The sequence below is a fragment of the Panulirus ornatus genome, chromosome 61 (genome assembly GCF_036320965.1).
Source record: "Panulirus ornatus isolate Po-2019 chromosome 61, ASM3632096v1, whole genome shotgun sequence".
Lineage (NCBI taxonomy): Eukaryota > Metazoa > Arthropoda > Malacostraca > Decapoda > Palinuridae > Panulirus > Panulirus ornatus.
The window spans coordinates 987,706-993,705 of record NC_092284.1 but is presented as its reverse complement, the minus strand read 5'-3'; the positions used below and the strand labels follow the sequence as shown (position 1 = coordinate 993,705).

The window sequence follows — 6,000 nt, the reverse complement described above, 5'->3', positions numbered from 1 at the left end:
GGAGGAAGGCATGAGATCAATCAATGCTCAATATGTGATAATACAGGAGGAAGGCATGAGATCAATCAATGCTTAATGTGATAATACAGGAGGAAGGCACGAGATCAATGCTCAATATGTGATAATACAGGAGGAAGGCATGAGATCAATCAATGCTCAATATGTGATAATACAGGAGGAAGGCACGAGATCAATCAATGCTCAACATGTGATAATACAGGAGGAAGGCATGAGATCAATCAATGCTCAATATGTGATAATACAGGAGGAAGGCATGAGATCAATCAATGCTCAATATGTGATAATACAGGAGGAAGGCACGAGATCAATCAATGCTCAATATGTGATAATACAGGAGGAAGACACGAGATCAATCAATGCTCAATATGTGATAATACAGGAGGAAGACACGAGATCAATCAATGCTCAATATGTGATAATACAGGAGGAAGACACGAGATCAATCAATGCTCAACATGTGATAATACAGGAGGAAGGCACGAGATCAATCAATGCTCAACATGTGATAATACAGGAGGAAGGCACGAGATCAATCAATGCTCAATATGTGATAATACAGGAGGAAGGCATGACATCAATCAATGCTCAATATGTGATAATACAGGAGGAAGACATGAGATCAATCAATGCTCAATATGTGATAATACAGGAGGAAGACATGAGATCAATCAATGCTCAATATGTGATAATACAGGAGGAAGGCATAACATCATTCATTAATACTCAATATGTGATATACATCAGATTTATATTATCTAAACAGCCTTACTGTCTTAATTTGTATGAACAAATGGTGATACCTGCCGTGTGTGTGTGTGTGTGTGTGTGTGTGTGTGTGTGTTACAGACATCCATCTTGCACGTCCTACAGGACACACACAAGGCCTAGAAAGGAATGGAGGGATTGGGGGGGGGGGAGCCGTGAGGACCCTGCAGGACTTTCTGGGAGTCCTACAGACCATCCCTCCCTCCTCCAGGCTACAGACCATCCCTCCGTCCTCCAGGTTACAGACCACCATCCCTCCCTCCCCCAGGTTACAGACCACCATCCCTCCCTCCCCCAGGTTACAGACCACCATCCCTCCCTCCCCCAGGTTACAGACCACCACCCCTCCCTCCCCCAGGTTACAGACCACCACCCCTCCCTCCCCCAGGTTACAGACCACCATCCCTCCCTCCCCCAGGTTACAGACCACCCCTCCCTCCTCCAGGTTACAGACCATCCCTCCCTCCCCCAGGTTACAGACCACTATCCCTCCCTCCCCCAGGTTACAGACCATCCCTCCCTCCCCCAGGTTACAGACCACCCCTCCCTCCTCCAGGTTACAGACCATCCCTCCCTCCCCCAGGTTACAGACCACCATCCCTCCCTCCCCAGGTTACAGACCACTATCCCTCCCTCCCCAGGTTACAGACCACTATCCCTCCCTCCCCCAGGTTACAGACCACTATCCCTCCCTCCCCAGGTTACAGACCACTATCCCTCCCTCCCCAGGTTACAGACCACTATCCCTCCCTCCCCAGGTTACAGACCACTATCCCTCCCTCCCCAGGTTACAGACCACTATCCCTCCCTCCCCCAGGTTACAGACCATCCCTCCCTCCCCCAGGTTACAGACCACCCCTCCCCCAGGTTTTCCGGGTGACAGAAGGTGAAGGGGCGCCCCCCCCCCCCGCCCCCCAGGTGACGGCCCGTCCACACGACTCCCCACACACAGACAAGTCCTTCAGCTCTACCCGCAGGAGAGACAACCTTCCCCCCCCCACCCAGGGGGGTCCGTAGGACTCCCAAAAAGCAAGTCTACTCAAGGACTCTCTTCCCTGGGGGGGTGCCTGCCTGTGTCCGCACCCTTGCTCCTGGCACCGGCTTCCCCTCAAACATACCGTCCATAATGCAAGGGCGAACACCCACCTGGACCTGTCGACGCGTCAGTAACCAACCCCCCAACCTTACCCACCTCCCTCTACTGGTCAGGGGGAGGGGGGGCGGAAATTGGCTGATGGACTTCCGCGAGATATCAAGACTGTGTGTGTGTGTGTGTGTGTGTGTGAGAGAGAGAGAGAGAGAGAGAGAGAGAGAGAGAGAGAGAGAGAGAGAGAGAGAGAGAGAGAGGGGGGGGGACAGCACCCCTGACACAGAGGGGGGGGGGGGTGGAAGGCTCCGTCAACTCAGCGTGGAGAAAGGCTCTCTCACGCCTCAAGGACTAAGCGTGGGTTGCCCACACACACACACATGGGTGTGTGTGTGTGGGCAACCCACGCTTGCCCCCTGAACACACCAGTGGTCCTTCACCTCCCACACTCCCCCAGAATGTGAGGGGTCACCCTGCTGAGGGAGGGAGGGAAGAGGGGTCAGAGGTCACGGTAAGACAAGAATACTGAAGTCCGAATGTTGTCTGTCAAATATTGATGGTGGAGTGGGTGGTGGTGGAGTGTTGCTGGTGGAGTGGGTGGTGGTGATGTGGGTGGTGGAGTGTTGCTGGTGTAGTGGGTGGTGGTGTGTTGCTGGTGGAGTGGGTGATGGTGGAGTGTTGCTGGTGGTGGAGTGTTGCTGGTGGTGGAGTGTTGCTGGTGGAGCGGATGGCCCGTGGGTGGAGGAGTGAAGGTGGTCGGTCACTGGTAAATGATACACCTGACGAACACACACACACACACACACAGGTGCGCGCCCTTCACAAAACCACTTTGCTCTTAATCCTTCCATCATAAAAAGCTGTGTTGGTGAGGCAGGACCGCCAGCAGACGAGACGAGACCCACCCACCCCTGCCCCACGAGGAGGGGAGGTTGGCGCTGTGGTTAACAACTCGAGAACCTCGCCTGATCGAGACCCTTCTTCCTCGAAGCAACACCAGGAGGAGGTCTGGAGTGGTGACGGTATAGTAACGCGATCACCCACACACTAATACGATAACGAACCACACCGGTTCCGTATGGACCGTTACCCGTCCTCGACGACACAACGAAGGCAGAATGTAAGGGCGAGACACGCGAGGACGCCACAACGAAGGCAGAATGTAAGGGCGAGACACGCGAGGACGCCACAACGAAGGCAGAATGTAAGGGCGAGACACGCGAGGACGCCACAACGGGAGGCAGAATGTAAGAGCGAGACGCGAGGACGCCACAACGAAGGTAAAATAGAAGAGCGAGACACACCACACCAAACCCGAGGCCAAGACAGGCACAAAAACAACATGGACGCGTACGACAGACTCGCGACACTTTCCTCCTGCACAATGAATACGAGCGACTCTTCAAGTGGTACTCAGAATGGTGGGGTTCGAACCCCTCCCCGGGACGAGTTACGAGAGAGACGGGGAACCAGCTAACGTCGGCGACCATTGTTACCAGTGAACCGGGTCGACTGAGGGTCGCCAACTGCAAAACTAATTATTTCCTCTCCAATAACCTGGCGTGTGGCGCTCACTCTGGCACTGAGAAATGGAGAGAGAAAGGGGTTGGGAGGGTCTGAAGAGTTGCCAAGTTTAGTAAAAGGACGCCAGGGTTGAAGGTTTCCAACATGGAACACACACACACACACACACACACACACATACATACACATACATACACACACACACGTACATACACACACACATACGTACACACACATACGTACACATACACACGCACACACACACACAAACATACACACACACACACACAAACATACACACACACACATACACACATACATACACACGTACATACACACACACATACGTACACATACACACGTACATACACGCACACGTATACACATACACACGTACATGCACACACACACACACACACACACACGTATACACCTTCCTCCCAAGGATGAAACCCTCCACAGCAGCTGGTTGGAGGGGCCAGTACAACACACACATACAACTCGCAAAGACACAACCAAAGAAATATAACAAATTCTATCCACACTACCGACCAGGCTTGCACAACTCCCCACACGTACGGATGCAGGACCAACCACGCCCAGACACACACACACACACACACACACACACACACACACACACACACACACACACGCTACCTTCTTCCCCCAAATACGTCAACGGGGAAACTGAATATGTGACAACACGTCTCCATATGGCGAGCCCAAGGGGGCCCCCGGTGACGAGGGGGGGGGTATGGGTGTGCCTGGGGCCACACCTCCTCCAGGAGTGGAGTGTCCTATATAATACAAAGGACACCCTGGCTAACTCCTATATAGCACCTTATATAACAGAAGGACACACTGGCTAACTCCTATATAGCACCTTATATAACAGAAGGACACACTGGCTAACTCCTATATAGCACCTTATATAACAGAAGGACACACTGGCTAACTCCTATATAGCACCTTATATAACAGGACACACTGGCTAACTCCTATATAGCACCTTATATAACAGAAGGACACACTGGCTAACTCCTATATAGCACCTTATATAATAGGACACCCTGGCTAACTCCTATATAGCACCTTATATAACAGAAGGACACCCTGGCTAACTCCTATATAGCACCTTATATAACAGGACACACTGGCTAACTCCTATATAGCACCTTATATAACAGAAGGACACATTGGCTAACTCCTATATAGCACCTTATATAACAGAAGGACACATTGGCTAACTCCTATATAACACCTTATATAACAGGACACCCTGGCTAACTCCTATATAGCACCTTATATAACAGGACACACTGGCTAACTCCTATATAGCACCTTATATAACAGAAGGACACACTGGCTAACTCCTATATAGCACCTTATATAACAGGACACACTGGCTAACTCCTATATAGCACCTTATATAACAGAAGGACACCCTGGCTAACTCCTATATAGCACCTTATATAACAGAAGGACACATTGGCTAACTCCTATATAGCACCTTATATAACAGGACACACTGGCTAACTCCTATATAGCACCTTATATAACAGGACACACTGGCTAACTCCTATATAGCACCTTATATAACAGGACACACTGGCTAACTCCTATATAGCACCTTATATAACAGGACACCCTGGCTAACTCCTATATAGCACCTTATATAACAGGACACACTGGCTAACTCCTATATAGCACCTTATATAACAGAAGGACACACTGGCTAACTCATGCAGCACATCATGAGGAGGAGGGGCGGAAACACAGGGAAGAAACAGGGAAACTCGTACAAGGCGTTTCACTGTGTCCACTGGTGGCAAGCGAATACAGGCGAAGGTAAACAATGGGAGAGAGAGAGAGAGAGAGAGAGAGAGAGAGAGAGAGAGAGAGAGAGAGAGAGAGAGATCCGCGTAGGAACAAGGAAGTGGGTAGCTTGATTGTGGCCCACATAGTCACCTCCCCCTCCGTACCCAACATGAGAGGGGGGGATCTCTCTCTCTCTCTCTCTCTCTCTCTCTCTCTCTCTCTCTCTCTCTCTCTCTCTCTCTCTCTCTCTCTCTCAGGTACGCCCCAGACTGCAGACCAAACACTCCAGCAACTTCAGTCGTCATACGAGCCCTGCATACGGCGCCCTCAAAGCCAGAGAGGCCGTATACAACAATTGATGTCCTCAGTCAACCAGTGTTAGGATCACACGCCCTCCACACGTCCATGGAGGGAGGGCTGCCGGATGTGGCAGGGAGGGACTGAGGGAGGGAAGGGGAGAGGAATGTGAAGGGCTGTGTGCGAGAGAGAGAGAGAGAGAAATGTTCTGGGCATGACACTGTGACGTGGGCACGAGGCTCTATGTGGGGCAAACATTCCACCGCCCAGTGTGTGTGTGTGTGTGTGTGTGTGTGTGTGTGTGTGTGTGTGTGTGTGTGTGTGTGTAGCAGGATCAATTCAGACAAACGGACACCCCTGTACACTCCCTCCCCCCCAAGACAGATGAATGGTAGGAGAAGTTGAAGGTGACAGATGCACACAGGCGGAGACACTCGGGTAGTACAATGGACACCTCCTCCCCGGGAATATATTTCTCTTACGTT

The 6,000-nt window shown here is 51.2% G+C and overlaps 1 protein-coding gene across 5 annotated transcripts in view; it reads right to left on the bottom strand.

Annotated features, from left to right (window-relative positions):
* Positions 1–6,000, bottom strand: part of LOC139767469 (uncharacterized) — a 192,336-nt gene that overhangs the window by 111,074 nt on the left and 75,262 nt on the right. The window lies entirely within an intron of this gene.